Raw genomic sequence first — 19,336 nt, forward strand, 5'->3', positions numbered from 1 at the left:
TTTCATTAAATGTAGGCAGTGACAGTATTTAAGGAGGCAGTATGGTGTGCTGGTTGGTTTTAACTGCCAACTTGACACAACTTAGAATCACTGGGAAGGGAGTCTCAATTGAGGCAGTGTCTAGATCAGGTCGGTTTGTATGCGGGGCTAGGGGAATTGCCTTGGTTGTTAATTGAGGTAGGAAGACATAACCTGAATGTCGGCAGTGCACTTCATAGCTGGGAACTGAACTCTGTTCAAACGACAGAAGCTAGCTGAACAGAAGCCGCAGGCAATCAAGATGTGTTGATTTTCTTTGCTTTTGTTAGTATCATATCGCTCTCTGATTGAGTCCTTATGTTGACATCTGGGAGGTGATAGACTAGAACCTGGAACTGGTATCTAAATAAACTTTTCCTTATCTATGAGCTTTTAGTAAGAACTCAAGAACAATCGCAGTGGGTTTTTGATCCTACTGCACTTACTGCCTTTGGGGGAGCCTAGGCAGTTTGGATGCTCACCTTACTAGACCTGGATAGAGGTGGGCGGTCCTTAGGCTTCCCACAGGTCAGGGAACCCTGATTGCTCTTCGAGCTGATGAGGGAGGGGGACTTGATAGGGGGAGGAGGAGGGAAATGGGAGGCGGTGGCGGGGAGGAGGCAGAAATCCTTAATAAATAAATAAATTTTAAAAAAAGAATATGTTATCACCGCAATGGAAATGAAACTCAAGCAAGTGCTGTAGGAAACATAGAACTTGCCTCATTCTGTAGCTAAGGCTGGGATAGAAGAAGTCACTTGTTAAAGAGGTTGTTTGTTCAAGAAGCTTTGGACCGTTGCTCCCAAACTGATTCGTGGAGTTATCAGATGACTTTTAGCTTTGCATTCTGTTTCGGAAACTCTAGCTTTTGCCTTGGACAATGATGAACATCAACCAGTTGGCTTTATTGCCTGTACTGTTTAGCATCAATATAAAATAGGAACTGATAGTCTTTAGAAGTTGTTCCTTCTTCAGGCAGGGGATTTGCCATTGTCTTCTAATCAAGGGTGGGTGTGTGATTCAGAGTGTGTTTCTTTATAATTGCTGCTTCCTGTGAGCATCATTATGGGGAAGGAAAATTTTAACCACTAAAGGGGTAGAACACTGAGTGGTTCTCAACCTTCCTAATGCTGTGACCTTTTAATACAGCTCCTCATGTTGTGGTGACTCCCAACTATAAAATTATTTATTTTACTTCATAATTTTCTATAATTTGGATATTATTATGAATTATAATGTAAATATCTGATATGGAAACTGTCTGATAGGCAGCCCCTGTGAAAAGCGCCAAGTATTCAGAGAAGCAGCATCTCATGTTAACATTGCTTTGGTGAAACAGAATTACAGTGTATGTGCCATTGAAAAAGGCTAGCCTTGACCTTGAACATTGCCATCAAGGTTATTATCTATTGTTCAGAACTATAACTGTGTTTCAAATCTTGTGACTGGTCCAGTTGAGTCCCTCAGCTTTAGGTCTATCCGCAATTCCTCATTGAGGATATTGCCACAGTCTCCAAGGAAGAATGATGTAGGCTTGGGGTATATCAAAATTAGCTGTCATCTATCTTCAGGGACAAAATAAGGGATGATGTGAAGAGGAAAAGCAGGTACCACAGACACAGGGCAGGAGGACAGTGTACTGAACAGACAGTGGTTGTGTCCTGAGTCCTTGTCAGTAGACAAATGAAAGGGGAGGAAAAGTAGCAGAACTGCCGGTTACAAGAGTGGACACACTGGGGGAACCAGAGCAGAATGGTGGTTTTAAGAATCGTCATTCATTTTATTCTAGATGAAAACACCCATAACTACAGTATTTTATTTTCCATACAATTTTTGACATCAATTGCTTAGTTAGAGATTTGCCACCAGGCCTTGCATAGGATGGCATGGTTTAGAGACATTACAAATGGCTAACAGGATTCCTTGTCCTTCACATTACACATTTTAAGCTTGCCGTATACAGGACTATTTGACAACTCAAATGGTTCTTAACCTCATCTCTCAAATTTCCTTCTCATGCTTTTTCCCAATACTGTGCCATCCCAGTACCTTAATATGATTTACAAACTGTGAGGCAGAACAGAGAATTGTTGACAAAATGGCATACTATGTTCAACTGAAAAAAAATTTGTATGTAATCCATCACACCTGGTAATCATTCAGTTCTTGTAGTTAGTAAAGGTATTGATGTTAAGAAGTTAACTTAAATGTTTCTTCAAGGGCTGAATGAAAACACCAGACCTTAACACATCCTCAACATGGGTTTTGTTTTTATTTGAAGACTTCCCATGGATTGACTAGAGGCAAAGGATTGATTGGAGGTAAACATGGTCGTTTTTGCTTCCTTTTTGAAAACATTTGAATGTGCAATGGAGTTGCACTTCATGCTTTAATCGAGTATTTCAAGCTGTTCTCTTTTTGTACTGTGCTGAGCCCTTCTGGCCAAGGGCTCTGTCTATTGTGAGGATGGTGTGGGTGAAGAAAATTTCAGCCGGAGTTGAGAGGAGAGCTTCTAAGTCACCAGCTTGCCAGCAGATCCAGTTAGGAAAGAAGCTTATGGAGGCCAGTAGTCTGGAAGTTGATTATCTCCAAACTGGCCATACTTGCAGACTTTAAGAACATTTCCTTAACTCATTTTGCAGATCATGGTGTTATAGAACAAATGCCTGTGTGCTTATTATTTACAACTTTGTGCTAAATAAAAGCCCAGGAGCATTTATAAAAATAAAGTCCTTTTCCAGAGATTATTAAATATGTATTGACTGAATGTAATAACTACAACTGTAATTGAATTCCAGTCACACTTATTAACATTTAAGCCACAGAATAAACAATACACACCAAAATGAAAGGCTTGACAATTTATATTATTAAAGAAGTTTATTAGCTCCCGACTCATTTTAAATGCAAGGGATAAATACATTAAACTCTACTAAACCATGGCTTTGCTGTTCTCTGAAGACCTTTTTCCTTTCTAAAATAGAGTCTCACTACATGGCCCAGGCTGACTTTGAGCTTGCATCCCTCATGCCTCTACCATCTACCCAGTACTGGAATTACAGATATGCACTACCCTATCATGAATTTTTTTTTAACTAGAAAAAAAGTTTTGTTTTGGATAAAATAGTACAATTTTAGAAAAACATATAAAATATTGAAGAATAGCAAACGTCTACATGTGATGGTTATTCTATTATAAAAGAGCAACAACTTTTATATTTTTGGTTGTGAGCCAAACCCTTAACAGATGAGCTGTCTCTCCAGTCCAAGAAGCAACAACTCAAAGTGGGTAATTCCATCCTAGTTTAGATCTCAACAGTTTTCCTTTCTAGAGCTTTGCTAGATCTCGCCTAATTCATTTGTATTCCATTTAGTAAGCATTCACCGTTAGCTGGCTGACATTGCCAGATACCCCAGAAGCCAAGCACTATGCAGAGAACAGGAGACACTAACAATTGACCAGACAGTAGAGGGACAGGAGGCAGACTGGAGCTGTTTGTTATTATAACACTTGGTTCACACTCAGGCCTCACCGAACCCTGCAATCTACCAGAAGTATTCACTGTGCCTAAGCCTCATTTTCCTAATCTGAAAATTACAAAACCATTCCCGAATTATTGCCGCAGTTAAGTACCATCATGTCTGGTGCAAACCCTTGTTTGCACCTTTTGAATTTATATACTTTTGAACTTTCAGAAGAATCATCAATGTTGAGATTGTCCTTGAATTCCTTCTTCACCACAGCCCTTCAGCATCTTGTTTCACCTCCATCATCAACTCCTTATAGACTCTGCAGATCCTATAAATACAGCTTCAATGCAGCTCCATGGATTTCTCTATTTTGTCTATAGTGGAGTAAAGTTTACTCCTCACTTTAGGATGTAGGTTGCCTGATTTCTTCTTCCTTCCTTCCTTCCTTCCTTCCTTCCTTCCTTCCTTCCTTCCTTCCTTCCTTCCTTCCTTCCTTCCTTCTTTTCTTCCTCCCCCCACTCCCTCCCTCCCTCCCTCCCTCCCTTCTTTCTTTTTAAACAATCTTATTTTACATGCCAATCCCAGTTCCCTTTCCTTCCCATCCTTCTGCTACCCCCACCTTCTCCCCCACCCCCATCCACTTCTCAGAGAGGGTAAGGCCTCCTATGCGGAGTCAACAAAGTCTGTCACATCAATTGAGGTAGGACCAAGGCCCTCCCCCTGTATCTAGACTGAGCAGGGTATCCCTCCATGGGAACAGGCTCTAAAGAGTCAGCTCATGAACCGGGGATAAATACTGGTTCCATTGCTAGTGGGTCCCACAAACTGTCCCCAAACAAACCCAAGCTACACAACTAGTTTGGTCTTATGCAGGTTCCCCAGCTGTCAGTCCAGAGTCAGTGAGCTTCCACTTACTCAGGTCAGCTGTTTCTGTGGGTATCTCCATCATGGTCTTGGCCCCTTTGCTCATATTATCGCTCTTCTCTCTCTATTACTGGACTCCAGAAGTTTGGCCCAATGCTTAGCTGTGGATCTCTGCATCTGCTTCCATCAGTTACTGGGTGAAAGTTCTATGATGATAATTAAGGTAGGCATCAATCTGATTTCAGGAGAAGGATAGTTAAGGTACCTTCTCCACTATTGCTGAGATTTTTAACTGTGTGTATTCCTTGGAATTTCCGTAGGGCCTGGTTTCTTGATAACCCCATAATTTGCCTGATTTATTTCTGACCTTCGAGGGGAGGTGCAAGACAAGTGACTACTCTGTCAAATTCATGCCATTCTTGTGGCTACACTTTGTGGCTATCCAAACGGCCTCTGGCCCACTCATTCTGCACCATGCGTCTGAAACTCTCAGTTGATCGTCTCTTCTTTGGAAGACTTTTCTTCACACTTTGCTGGTAGAAAACTACCAGCTGGCATGACTTCACACACAAGCATCCTGGTGTTTCCTTCCTCCCCATCCCTTCTGTTTCCCTTTCCAATAGGCTTCTGTCCTGTTATCTTCAAAACTCATCTTAAAAGAGATGGCAGAGATTTGTGAGGACCCTGAGATATTGCCATGCTCACAGCGGCACTATTTTTCCTTTTTTTAACATTATAAATTATTTCCTAATTAATTGTTTTTGAAACAGAGGATCATGTAGCAGAGGCCAGTCTTGAACTTCTGATCCTCCTTCGTCCACCTTCTGTGTGCTGGGATTATAGGAATATACTACTGTAGCATCTAGTGTTAAGATTTATTAAATTTTTTAATTAAGAATTTTAGATTTGTTGTGTTTTTGCCTACACACATGTGTATGCATCATGTATATTCCTCATACACATGGAATTTAGTTGAAGTTACAGATGGTTATGAATCACCATGTCTGTTTTGAGAACAGAACATAAGTCCTATGCAGAATCAATATGTCCTCTTAAATGCTGAGCCTCTCTCCAGCCTGTAGACTTATTTTTTTAACTAATGTAAAAGCACAACAATCAATTGTTCCTATTGATTAAATATTATGTGATGTTCTAAAACACATATGTTCACTGTGCAATGTTTAAATCAGGTTAACCCTTCTCAAATATTTGACATTTGTTTATAGTGAGCAAATTCAGGAGTATCTTTTATGCTCGTAAGAGATACTGTGCCTTGTCATTATCTGTAACATTCCTCCTCCACAACAGCATTTTCTTGCGGTAAATTAATCTCTTTTGTTAAGTTTTCTCCCTGAACTTGGCTTGTTGGTTTGTGGTGGCCAACTTCTCAGACTTACCCAACCCAAATCCACTGTGGCCACTGTGCAGCCTCACCAATGGCTGCTGAAACTGCAAATGAGAAGGTTGTTAATAATTTAACTGAATACTCCTATGTCAGCATTGAGTGAGGCTTTGGGGGAGCCAGACAGTCTCACCTTTTGCTGGTGCTGCAATAACATCCGTGACCTTATACTACTGTGTACCTAACCTCTGCATCACTATTTGAATGAAAGCAGCTAATTCACAAGGAGGCCCATTCTCATTTCAGGGCTCATCTTTGTACATATGCAAACCCTGTAGCTTCAGCAACTGACCCTAATTCTGATACCCAAGGCGCATACCATTTTCAAACCTGCAGTGGATTAATGATGGTGCTGTTTTTTTTTCTTCTTGCTCGAACAATCTGTTTGCACAGTTGATTCTAAGCATTATCGTCTTTATGCGGGTAGAGATTTTTCAAAAGATTCTGATGAAGAATGCTAATTTAATTTTTTAGTGATGGGATATTCATTTATGGAGAGTAACTTACTCCTCTAGTGACAATGTGTTTGTTGTTTATAAGACAGAGGGAAAATGCTAGGAATGGACCCTGCAGCAAGTGTATCTTCAGAATGTAAATAGAAGGAGAAAGAAATGTTGTGTTTCATGAATACAACCACAGAAGGGACTTCTGATATTATCCAAGTTATTTCCATGGTAACAAGGCTCAATCATTTGATGTCAATTATATCACCCTGTATTAAAGAGAATGAGTCAGAGAGATAGTTAAGGGGGAAAAAACATACTCAAACATTATCCATATATAATGAATTTTTCTTTATAAAGTGCAGTGTGAGCCAGGTGATGGTAGCACACACCTTTAATCCGAGCACTTGAAAGGCAGAGGCAGGCAGATCTCTGTGAATTCAAGGCCACCCTGGTTAATAAGAGTGAGTTCTAGGACAAGCTCCACAGCTACCAAGAACGACATCTGTGTGGAAACAGGGGTGAAGTAGCTGAGTCAAAATTGCCACTTTGCATGGGAAATGCGTGCTTAATTTCACAAGGTTTTCCTAAGTGCCGGCATTATTTTGCGTTCCCACCCGCCATGAATGAGACTTCCAGTTGCTCAAAGTCCTTCCTGACCCTCTGTGACAATTCCTCTTTAGAATGTCTACTGTAGAGTGCCATCTTTTGAATTTGCACTTCTCCAATGGTTGGTGATACACTCCCTCTTTGTACGTGTCTTGCCTATTTATATATTTTATGAGGTGACTTTCAAGTCCTTTGACTTTTTAAATTGGCTTATTTTCTTTCTTAATTTAAAAAAACATTTAAAAAACGACATAGGTCTCCCTATGTAGTCTTAGTTTCCCTGGAACTCACTGTGTAGAAATCTTGCCTCTGCCTTAAGTGATGGGATTAAAGGTGTGCAACCATGCCTGGTTTAAATTGACTAATTTTCAAAATAGGTAAGTAAGTCTCTGAATTTTCCCAACACTTTTGTATATGTGGAAGTAACAAATGTGCTGGATAAACAAAGTAGAACTCAATTCAGAAAGGGACCAGGCAGGAGCTAATGAGCCTCTCTTCCCTTGTGGCCAATGGTGTATCTGTGCATACTGGACTAATGATGCCCTTAACAAGATGTCAAGTCAATGGAAGCTACCATGATTTCCTAGGTTTTTGATTTTTTAAATCTGGGCATAGCTGTGATTCTTCTCTGACTTTTTTCCCTAGGGAGTCCAGACATGGACTATGTTGAACTAAAGGAGAAACATAAACTATTGTGTTTGCTAATGTAAATTACTTTAGCACAGTGAAAAATGACCCTCACGCTTTAAGCTGGGGTAGGATGTATTAAGGGATCTATGTGAATATAGATCTCAAAGAACAAACTGATTGGAAATCAGGTAAATGTTGCCCCATAATTATTATTTCTTATGCTAAAAAAGGAGCATAATCAGCTTTTCATGTTTAAAATAGGATGATCATGTGTATATGACACAATATAAACTAATCCAGTAGTAATGCTATGTTTTATTATAAAGAGCACAGGAATTTCCATGTTATTGGCTAGTCTATAATGATGTCTAGTATACAATTATTGCTATACAGTATTTATTAAACATCATTGTGTGTATTATGTTGTACCCATGGGAGCTACTGAATATAAGTTTAACAATCTTGTCCATTTTCCTAAAATGTATAGGAAATATAGTATAGGAAATATAATTTTGTAAAAATGAGCATATGCTTTTATGCTTTTCTGGGGGACATTCCAGACCACAGTGGGTTTTCTTTTGTAGGTTTCCCATTCACGTTACATAAATAGCTTACACTTTGTACCTGTATAGCTTGATAGAGTATATGGCAGATAGAGCGGCTAGAGATAAAAAGACTTGGGCAGTGAAACGTGATGAAAGTCTTTGTGAAAACAATGAGGTCATGTATTGAAAACCACCATCATGGACTAAAGAACTGGAAAAATGGCATAAAGCAGTTTATGGCTACAGCATTTACAAATAATTTGGACTCCAGGCTCAAGTTGAAACATATGAGGTCCCAGTTTAAGGTGCACATCTTTGTTTCTTTCTCTTACATTTGGCCACCAATGGTAAACACACAAATACTCTCCCGTAATGCCTGGCTTAAGAGGCAGTTAGTTTGGTATGCTCTATGGAAATCCCAAGAGCCTAAAGCATTATTTTTAGAGCAAAACATATTAAGTTTTGTTATTGTTTTGTTCTTCGTTTTTATTGTTGTTTGCTTTTTTGTTAGTTTGATCTATTAAGTCTGGTGCTAAGTAGTAATGGTACAACATAGCTGCAACCACGTTAATGTACTCTGACTTACGTGGGACATTTCTGGAAATCTTCCTGCTTTTGAACAAATACCTTCTTGTAAAACATATCTGCCTGTGGTAGATTGCATAAGAACGGACTGAATAGGTTCATATATGTGGATGCTTGGTCATTAGGAATTAATGCTACTTGACAGGGATTAAGAAGTATGGCCTTGTTGGAGTAGGTGTGGTCTTGGAGGAAATCTGTCACTGAAAATGGGCTTTGGGGTTTCAAATGCTCAAGCCAGGTCCAGTGACTCTTTTCTCCCTGCTGCCTGAGGAACAAATGTAGAACTCTCAGCTCCTCCAGCACCATGCCTGCCTTCATGCTGACATCCTTCCTGCCATGCTGATAGCCGACTAGACCTCTGTGATTGTAAGCCAGTCCCAGTTAAATGCTTTCCTTAGAAGAGTTTCTGTGGTCATAGTGTCTGTTCACAGCAATAGAACACTGACTAAGACACTGCCTGATGGCCTTCTCATCATTGACTCTCATTTCTCATTCTAAATATAGAAGAGAAGATGTACCATCTCAGAGATACCAATTGTGTGATGAAAGATTCCGGCGGTGAAAACCCACAAAGCTCGGTACATACCTTTATAACTAACTGTCCAGGGAAGCTGAGAAGGGAAGGATTTGAACACATTATCTGAAGCTTATCCAACCTTGTGTTGACACAATTCAGTCTGTATAAATATGGGTTGACTGGTTTGTGCTTTCTGCTTATGTGGCTTTCTCACCTTTTCTTAACATAAATTCAAGACAGGAGAAAGACCCACCCCACAAGCGTGGTAAGCTTTAATAATAAACACTATTGGAGAAAACTTTATGATTGAAGATGATTGGTTAAATCGAAGTCTCAAGAGAGGATCAGAAAGCCGTAGGACGATTCCACATGGTGATAATACAAATGGAATTAATTTAGTAGGATTCTTAAATGGTTGTTGTGAAAACAGCCCTTTGTCTTGGCTACTAAGACTCTCAATGTTAATCTCAAATGTCAACTGCAGAAGCTAAATGATTCTATTTCTGGCACAACAATTGAGTTTTCTTCCTCTGTCCTTTAATTCTCTTTTTAGTTTAAGCTTTTAACAATCCTACCAGAAATACATTTTCCTTGCATTTTATGTGATCTCAAATTCCTTTGTTAAAAGTACTAGATAAAATAAGAAAATCTTATAGCAACGAAAAGAAATTTATAACAACGGAATCGTCAGAGGCCTAGGCAGTGAGAAAGCCAACAAGAGATGGTTGGTCAAAACCTGGTAAGATGAGTTCAGCGAGGGAAAAGAGCCACAGGAAGGAGAGTGTCTCCTTCCATAAAGCCAAACTTCAGTTCCTGTTTGCTGTATGGAACTCCTTCAAGGAGACGGTACTATAGCAATTGCTTGAGTGTGCCACACCTGTGTTCTTAAGTACCCAAGGGCCATTATCCCAGACCTGGCTGATCAGGAGGACCATAGCAATGGCAGGTTATATACAGTCCCAATACACATGGACAGTAAGGAAGAAAATGACACAGCTTCATTATTATTTTCATACCATACTAAATCTCTCAGCATGGGACACCACAATATAATAAAAAATTGCTAATACTTATATCTAATAAGGTGATGGAATTACTTCCATAGCATTGTTTAGCCACGCAAATCTTCCCAAGGGAATTCATCATCTTGTCTAAACGAATGTCAGTAGTTCTCACTCCTCTCAGTCCATCATTTTTACCTGTGTAATCCCAGGAAACTGCTTTGTAAAGGACTGGAGGCAGGGGAGTTATAGTCAGCACAGGCAGCTAGCTAGATTTGATTTCCAGGATGGAGTTTCCAGTGTCCGTGGTGGGGTAATGAGAGTTCCATAATATTGCAAATAGACATCAGATTTTATAATTGGCTAGCTAAGATGGTGAATTTTATGTGAGCTTTATTAATGAGAAAGTAAAACAAAAACAAAATTCTCAAAGAGGAAAGAAAAGAAAAACTTTCATGGTTATAAGTTTTAGAAAAGCCAAGGGCTAGGCAAATCTGACTTATCACTTGTTTCTTGTATCTCTCTGCTCATGCATGATGATAGCACAGCTTGGGGGATGTTTACCACTTCATTTTTATTAGATGCTCAGAGGAGTTAGAGAGACAAATTAGAATATCTGGTGCACTCCTCTAGTTTTAGAAAGTCGAAAGGAACCTTATTATAAATCACACGCCTCCTAAAAGCACACACAGATCTAGATAGCATTCGAAGCGCTTCTTACTTGGTTCTACCTCTAATCTTGATGAAGCCGTTGGGCATCATCACCTTCTTTCATAAGTTTACGCCTAAGAATATTCAGTCTTATAAAGGTTGTATATATTGTTTACCAGTTGCAGAGCAAAGATTCCAACACTGTTCTCAGCTTTGTTCTTTCCCACGGTATAAAGATCTCTTGAAAGAGCAACTCAACCAAGCAGCCTCTCACACATAATCACATTCAAGTTATTCATGAAAATGTTTATCTTCAAAGACAATCCTATTCATCCCGTAGAGATTCATTATGCCGTTTAGCAGCCCCTTCAAAGGTACCAAATTCCTCTTTATGTCTACATTCATTTTAAATGCCTTCCCGAGATCTTTCTCTTTTGTCTTTTTCTCCATTGAAGGGAAACTTTTAGGCATATCAACTACAAAATATGGTAGATAGGAAGGAAAATTCAATTCTCAGATCTCTATATTCTGAAATATTCTAATATCAAATGACTTAATGCCAGAATCACAGAACTTTCAGATCCATGCTTCACACGCACTGTGTTTGAACAGTAGCCCCTGCCTTTCATAATCAAATATTACCATCAAGTCCCACGAGGAAGAGACTTCTTTCTTCAAAATTATATTTTCTTTAAAATGGAAAGCTACCCTTATAAAAATGTGAACAACTAATTAAAATGAATCAAAATTGTATTCCTAGATCTCAGTGATATTTTATTTTTGTATCTCCATAGATGTAGAATAATGAAAATCTATCTAAATGAAAATTTGGCAGAGCATTTTTGGTCTTATATAAAAGCATCTTTGTTCCTTGATTTCTCCCGTAGCCCTAATTTTTTAATTCAAGAAAAAAAAGAACTGGAAATGGTAACTCCACTGTTAGCTAGGTAAACTTACAACATGCTGCCTTAATTTCCAGGAAAGCTGACTTCCTCATACCTGTTGATAAGAAAAGGCTCAACACCAAGCAAACCACACATTGAATGGGCTTTCCTGCCATGGAATAAAGTGCCAATGGCCGTGCTGGCAGCTTCCATTGTAACTCCAGCAATGGGAATCTGAGAGAGCTTGGGAATGAGGTAGACACGATGAAGTTTCCTTTTATTGTGCGTTTTTGGTATCTAATCTTGGTAAACTTGCAGCCAGAGCTCCCTTCTAACAAAATGGGCTTCTTCGGGTCTCTAGGCATTTATCTCTACCTCTGCCCCATCTCCATTCATGACAGAGCTAACAAGCTGTACTGTGGCCAAAAGGCAGGCGGCAGAGAAGAAAAGGGGGAAAAGCAGAATGTGTCTCATTTCAGACTCCGACTAATTGGCATCTGGATAACTAAAGGCTGGCTTTAAGAATAACCAACACCTAATAGAGACTCCGTGATGAACAGGGCTCAGGGAAGAGCTCTGAAAAAATTTGGAGCATTTATCAACTAGTAAAACTTCAAGGCTGTGGGCTAAAAGTGAGATAGAGGCAGATATCCCCAATAGGAGAGAGGAAATTAGCAGCTAGCTGGCAGCAGCAAATGGTCTAATAGTTAAAGGGTAAAAAAAAAAAAAAATCAACTTTCACTTCTAGTGAAGAGAGGGTGGGTATTTGGCTGTTTGAATAGTCTTGATGCCTTATTCTCAAGAGACCCTTTACTTTTTTTAAAGCTTGCATGGTGTTCCATTTATGTTGTATAATAAATACCTATATAATAAATACCTATATGTAAACTAATGTTAAAACCCTGTGCAAAATATTTGTTTGGTTGTGTCTCAAGGTTCAATTAAAGTGGAGGGTGACAGCAATTACCCAGATTTAAAGGAAAATTATCTTATTTTGTGTATATTAACAGGCAAGTTCAACCCAAAGTTACCTTTGATTTTAACTCCAACACCTAAAGATCATTGAGTAGAAATGACCTACCTATATTTGATAGGTGTTAAAAGACCCATCCTCTAATTCAATACCCAATAATAGCATATAGTTACCATGCAGATAGATCATTCACAAAATAGATAGAGTATTTATGAATTAATACCATTAATAAATAATAAGAAAAGGCAATTGCCTAAATACACCTTGAAGTGATGACCTCTTTCTAAGCCTTGCTAGTTTAGCGTGATAATGCTTTGGAAATTATCTTGTTTAGACTTGTGCATCTGTATAGTCCTTGGTTATCCTTACCAAAGAGCCTCAGGTTTATGGTGGAAAACACTTTTGAACTGATGCAAAGAGCCTACAGGAAGCTCCTATCTCTTGTCAAAAGAACAACTGTTCTCTGAAACAATTTGCTGTCTGCTTTTATACCCATGGTGAGAAGTTCAAGAAACTCTATGTCAAATGGAAGTTCTGTGGCATTTCTGCTTAGATCAGCTGAATAAAATGACCTCAAGAAAGCTGTTCAGAGGGCTCAGGATTGTTGGCCAAGTGTGCCATTGTCTTTTGGGAAGTGGTCGTCAGGAAATGGTTGGTCCTAGACACACAGTAAATAGACTTCTGTAACTGAATCTTGAGAAGATTCACAACTCACAGAAAAGAGATGACTTTTAAGTAGAATTTATCTCCTGAAAAATTTGTGGTCTCAAGGTATTCCTTTTGCTCTCAAATCCCCCAAACTCGGGGGTATACTGAGAGACAGTGTCTGAACTACAAGATAGGGTACCTGGAGCCTGGCCTAACATTGCCACTTGCAAGTTGTGCCCTTGAATTATTCATCTAGTCTCTTTCAATTTTGTTTTTTTTTTAGTTCTAAAATAAAGAGGTTCAACTATTTGATTTTTGAGGTCACTCAATCTCTCAGAATCTCGTGTTTTTACTTTAGTGTATAATTACCCTATGATCTCAAAAGCCAAGGTTGCTAATGTTGAATGACTTAGTTTACAAGATAAAATAATGAAGCTGCTGGTGACAGTCCTTTCTCTAGATTGTGCTGTTCATGTTTGGAGTCTAAGAGACTTCTCTCTTGGATAAGGCCCTTTCACCCCACTCTCTTTTGAAAGAAAATAACAAGATAGAAACCATCATAGCAAAATAAAAGTGCAAGATGGAGAGTCTCCATATTCTTTCGTTTCTTCCATTTGACTGAAGTCTCTGCTCCAGTGTTGTCACTGAGCCTGGCCCAGGTCACCTGACTGATTTCAAGTGATGTTTTAGGTCACCTTTCATAAACACCTGAAATCTCATAAAAGTCTCAAAACCTGTTTACCATACTTGAGTAGGAATCAAGCACACCTATTCAAATTGTATATTCAGAACAGTCCAGAAAAATCCATGTACTGTTAGTATATAACTAAAAACATAAATGGTAAAAGTGGCTAGTAGTTGCAAGCATAAATGCTCTTCTTTGGCCTATTTTTTCTACATTTTACTATTTTTCACAATATGCAAAATAAATGGTACCGAAAGGAGTGAACAGCATATTATAATGAAGCAGAACTCAATCACTGGCCGGAGTCATAGGCCAAGGAAATGCTTAATTTCTAATAATTCCACATCCCAAAAAACTGTCTCCACAATTTATAGCTTAAGATAATTAGATCTATAGGTCGCTGCTTAAGGCACATGCCTGTCTTTAGAAAAATCCACAACCCAGTTAGTTATAGAAAACAGGAAGAAAACAGTGCTTACAAGTCCTCAAGATTTTGTTTGGACTCTTGATTCAATGGTACTAAAATCTACTGGTACAATGCAAGGCTCTCTCATCTACCCCTTTATGCTAGGTTAACTACACAATTACTTGAGAAAAATTACCAATTACATACACAAAGTAGCAAAAATTTTTTAGTGCTCCTTTATGGGTCTTTGGGCACATATTGTCAGTGTGCTGTTTTTATAGTGAGACATAGTTATTCTGTGATTTTTTCTAAAAGGCAAAAATGAGTAAATTATACCTTTAAGAATGCTTTAGAAAGAGCAAACACTAACCTTTCATTGTCCCTGCATCTTTCTGAGAATATCTCGAGACTCCTGGTTCTTTTTTGGGGAGCCAGCATCATTCCTAGCCCAGAAATTTTCTTCTTTGTTAGCAATGATGAAGTATGAGAAATTTCCCAGATACACAGTGGGCAGACAGTCTTGTATATGAGACCCCATGCTGGTTCTGTCTTTGCTTGAGTCCAAGACAGGGCCTTTGCCAGTCCACTCGGGTTGAAACAAGCCAAGCCAGATGACACCTGTGAGTTGATGAGATTTGGGAGAGAAAGCATATTTAACACATGACCTTCTTAATATCATTAATGCCCATTGTCAGCTTGCCAGATTAGGGAGGGAAAAGGACTGGCAAGTCTCAGGGTCCTGGAGTGGCTCTTGGTCCCCCTAGTTCCATTTGGCTTAGTTCCTAGGGCACTAGATATTCATGCTAGTGTTTTCCCATGGAAACGTTAGCAGAGTTAAAAGTGATACAGTATTCGCTGGGTAGAAGGAAGAGGGTTGGTTTTAATTTTTGAAATCAAATATACTTCTTGTTAAACAGAACTAAGAATTAAATAGTGTACATTTCAGAATCACAGAAAATACATTTTGGGTTTTCTCATCACCAAAAATATCAGATTTCAAGGGTAATAGGTGTATTAAATCAAATATAAATAATGTAATTCATGAGTATGTATAAATACAATTTGTCAATTTATATAAGTAAAATTTCAAATCCAACAAAAAATGACATCGGGCAAGACATCTTTTACAAAATGAATTCTGTGTTTGCTTCAGCAGCACATATACTAAAAATGAAATATTTCAGGGAAGGTTAGCATGGCCTCTATACAAGAATGACTTGCACATTTTGTAGTAGTCCATGGTAATTAAATCAGAGACTGAGCCCGTAGCTCAGTGGTAAAGCACTTACTTAGAATGCACGAGGCCCTACATTCAATTCTATGTCACAGAAAAAATATTATTCAGAACATGTACATTAGAAACCACCCCTGGAAGGCAGAACAGTTATCATTTAAAGCTCCCCCTTCCCTGAGAGGGAGTTTTGGAGGGGCCTCAGGTTTCATCAGTAGAAGGATTTAATCTTATTCTCTTCTAAGGCTTCTGATAGGATTAGATGAACTCGTTTAAGTCAAACATTTAGAAAAATGCCTGCCACATAAATGCTGCAATTGAATACATCTGAAATTGTATCTTAGAATTCCAGTGCTTTGACTTTGGGTATTTGATGACAGTAAACAAGTAAGCCATATTTCACCAAACTTGACTTCCTAGCTAGTATTTCCATAGTTTGTCTTTGACCTGTGAAAATAATCGTTCATTTTCTCATGTGAGAGCAAAGATGGAGGCAGGGGGTGGATGAAATAATAACAGATGCCTGACCCCTGACCTTAGAGAGTTACTTGTCTCTTTGGGACGATTCAGAGTGAGTAAGGAAGCAATGCAGCCCAGAAGAAACCACACAGTGTTAGGTTGTGATAGGAACCTTAGAGAAGATACTGGAAGTAGGTTGAGAGCATAAAGATAGCAGGTCTTCAGTAATGTTGAAGGCAAGATGAGGCAACTCGAAGGGGAGCTATGTGGATTGTTGCACAAAGAGCATTGTAGACTGAGCACCAGAGCAGTGGAGGGGGCAAGACAGGAAGTGCCATCCAGGCATCAGGAAGGCTTCAGCCAATGAGAAAGGAGAACTGTAGAATGCCAACAAAAGACGTTATTATAAGCAAGACGCCTTACATTTCCTAAAGATCCCTTTAGCTGCCACGTATGAATTGAAAGGAATTGTAGACAGAGCTAGAGGAATCTGCATCAGGAAGCTGGTAGCACGGACCAGAGCACTGGCATTGTGGTGTGGAACGGCATGGTTTGGGAAGAGGCTGAGTGTTTTAGTAGGAAGGCGGGCTGTGTCCCCGGCACCTGGCCGCCCCCACGGCTAGCTTTACCCGAAATAATTACATGGAAACTGTATTCTTTTAAACACCGCTTGGCCCATTTCTATCTAGCCTCTTCTAGGCTAATTCTCACATATTAATTTAGCCCATTTCTAATCATCTGTGTTGCACCCCAAGGTGCGCTTACCGGGAAGATTCTAGCCTACGTCCATCCTGGGTCGGAGCTGAATCGCATCTGCCCGGGAGAGTGGAGCATGGCGTCTTTGTCTGAGGCATCTTACCTCACTTCCTCTTCCTCCCAGCATTCTGTTCTGTTTACCCCACCCACCTATGTTCTAAGCTATGAGCCCAAGCAGTTTGTTTATTACTTAACCAATGAAATCAACAGATTGATATATGACACTCCCCCATCAGCTGAGAATGAATCAACAGAACTTGCTGCAAGTACACTGGGCCCATATTATGAAAGGAAGACAAAAATCAAAGCTATGAAGTCCTTACCTTAGTACTTAAAATTATGAACATAATGAATACCAAGTCAGTGAAATCAAAGGAACAGTCTTTACCTACTTAAAAGTTGATTGACACATAGTGCAGCTAAATTACCATCTACCATGAATCATAGGACAGCATCAAGTAGATGTTCAAACAATAATTCAGAAATTCTTTATTTTAGGAGGCTCCTCACTGAGTATGAGAACACTGGATGAGTTTCAGAACCTTTTCTCTTTGCTAGGTTTCCAGTTGCCTTGACTTTCACATTAAGTTCCCCAACCCTTGAAGCAGTGTAGCTCTACACAGTATGCCATATATTTACAAAATTCATTAGAAGTCAAAATCTTAAAGCTTTATAGAGCCTTCAATAGTAATTTTATATTATGGGAAGCTTGAAGGATTTGTCTTGTCTCTTAGCTTGAGCTTTTTTTTTTTCTGTGAAGAGACACCATGGTCACAGAAATTCTTATTTAAAAAAACATTCAATTGAGGGTGGCTCACTTGCAGTTTCAGAGGTTCAGTTCATTATGATCATGGCAGGGAGCATGGGAGGGGTGTAGGAGGTCCTTCTGTTTGTGTGTTGCTTTCATTGGTGAATGAATAAAGAAACTGCCTTGGCCTAGTTAATAGGGCAGAACGTAGGTAGCTGGGGAAGACAGAACTGAATGCTGGGAGGAAGAGAGGTGGAGTAGGAGAGAGACACCCTGGAGCCGCCAGAGACAGACATGCTGAATCTTTCCCGGTAAGTCACTGCCATGTGGTGATATACAGATTGATAGAAATGGATTGAATCGAGATGTGAGAGTTATCCAATTAGAGGCTAGAGATAATGGGCCAAGCATTGATTTAATTAATACATTTTTTTTGTGTGGTTATTTCTGGGCTAAGCTAGCCGGGCAGCCAGGATGAACAAGCAGGCCCTCTTTACAACAAGGCAGCATGCAGGTAGATGTGGTGCTGGAGCTGAGAGTCCTACATCTTGCTGGCAACAGGAAGTCCACTGACTGTCACTCTGAGTGAAGCTTGAGAAAAAGACCTCAAAGCCCACCCCTCCAGTGACACACTTCCTCCAACAAGGCCATGTCTCCTCATAGTGCCACTCCCTTTGGGGGCCATTTTCTTTTAAAGCACCACATCTTCCTAGCTGGAAACCTTGGGTAAAGGGTTGGATTTCTCTAGCTGCTTTCTCATCTATAACCTGGAAATTAATGATATCCCTTACTTAGAGGGATATCATGAAAACTAAATGAGTAACTATAATATGCTCTGTAAATACTTGCTACATATTATAATTTCAATATATTTTGGGTATTATTTTTACTTTACTCTGGGATATTTAGAAAGTACCAGTTTTAATGATTTTCATCAGCAAAATGAAAAGTTTCTACCACAGAATCTAGTGAAAAAAACTCTGCTTGACTGTGGAATATTGCGTTCTTTGAGGCGGTCCTCGTCTAAGAATACAACTTTAGGCTTTGAGATGGATTACAGAAAATACATAGCACACAACCTGTCATATCACACCATGCCAAATGTTCAGAAGTAAGAAACATATACCCTTTATGGCAGTGCCCCTGATTTTTGCCTGCAATTTTGTATTCAGAGAACTACCTTTATTTAGTATGTTAGAGGCACCATTATTTCTTAACTATTTATACTGTGATATAATCTGAAAGGATTGGAGCTGGATTGCAGAAAGTGATTGGAGATTATAAATCATCTTAATCAAAGTTGCAGAATTAAAGCCAATAAAGGCAAAGAAAGACCAAGTAAAAATTTTATAAATATTTTATTTTGGATAATCAGGAATTTTTCATGCAGCTAATTCAGAGTATTTTAGCCTTCCAATTAATTATCATAAAACATTTCCCATGGGAAGTAAAAAGACTGTGATACGCCGTCATGCATATTATAATGTGTTAGTTCAAGGTCACGTTTCCCTAAACACACCGTGTTTTGATTTCATCAGTCACATTTCCCAAGTTCTTCATGATTTAACTCAGTGAAATAGAATAGATTTAACAGCAAAATAAAATCATTGATTAATTTGTTGACCTATGTATCAATAATGTGATACGCAGGAAAAAAACGAGGAAAAGATCTGTTATTGTGCATAAAATATGCTTTACCTGTAGTTAAGGCCCAGAAAGAATTTCTGAAATGTTTTTAGTTTGATATTATGGGTTAATCATTTATTTATCTTTATAACTTTTGACAATAATATGAAATCACTCTCTAATC

General features: G+C 39.0%; 1 protein-coding gene and 1 non-coding gene across 2 annotated transcripts in view; both read left to right on the forward strand.

Annotated features, from left to right (window-relative positions):
- Slc35f1 (solute carrier family 35 member F1) overlaps window positions 1-19,336 on the forward strand; it is a 427,852-nt gene that overhangs the window by 217,224 nt on the left and 191,292 nt on the right. The gene's annotated exons all lie outside the window — the stretch shown is intronic.
- Window positions 15,473-15,579, forward strand: LOC142842789 (U6 spliceosomal RNA). Its single transcript, XR_012909460.1, has one exon. It is a non-coding gene; the product is annotated as a U6 spliceosomal RNA (small nuclear RNA).

The sequence above is a fragment of the Microtus pennsylvanicus genome, chromosome 1, assembly GCF_037038515.1.
Source record: "Microtus pennsylvanicus isolate mMicPen1 chromosome 1, mMicPen1.hap1, whole genome shotgun sequence".
In the NCBI taxonomy this organism is placed as follows: Eukaryota; Metazoa; Chordata; class Mammalia; order Rodentia; family Cricetidae; genus Microtus; species Microtus pennsylvanicus.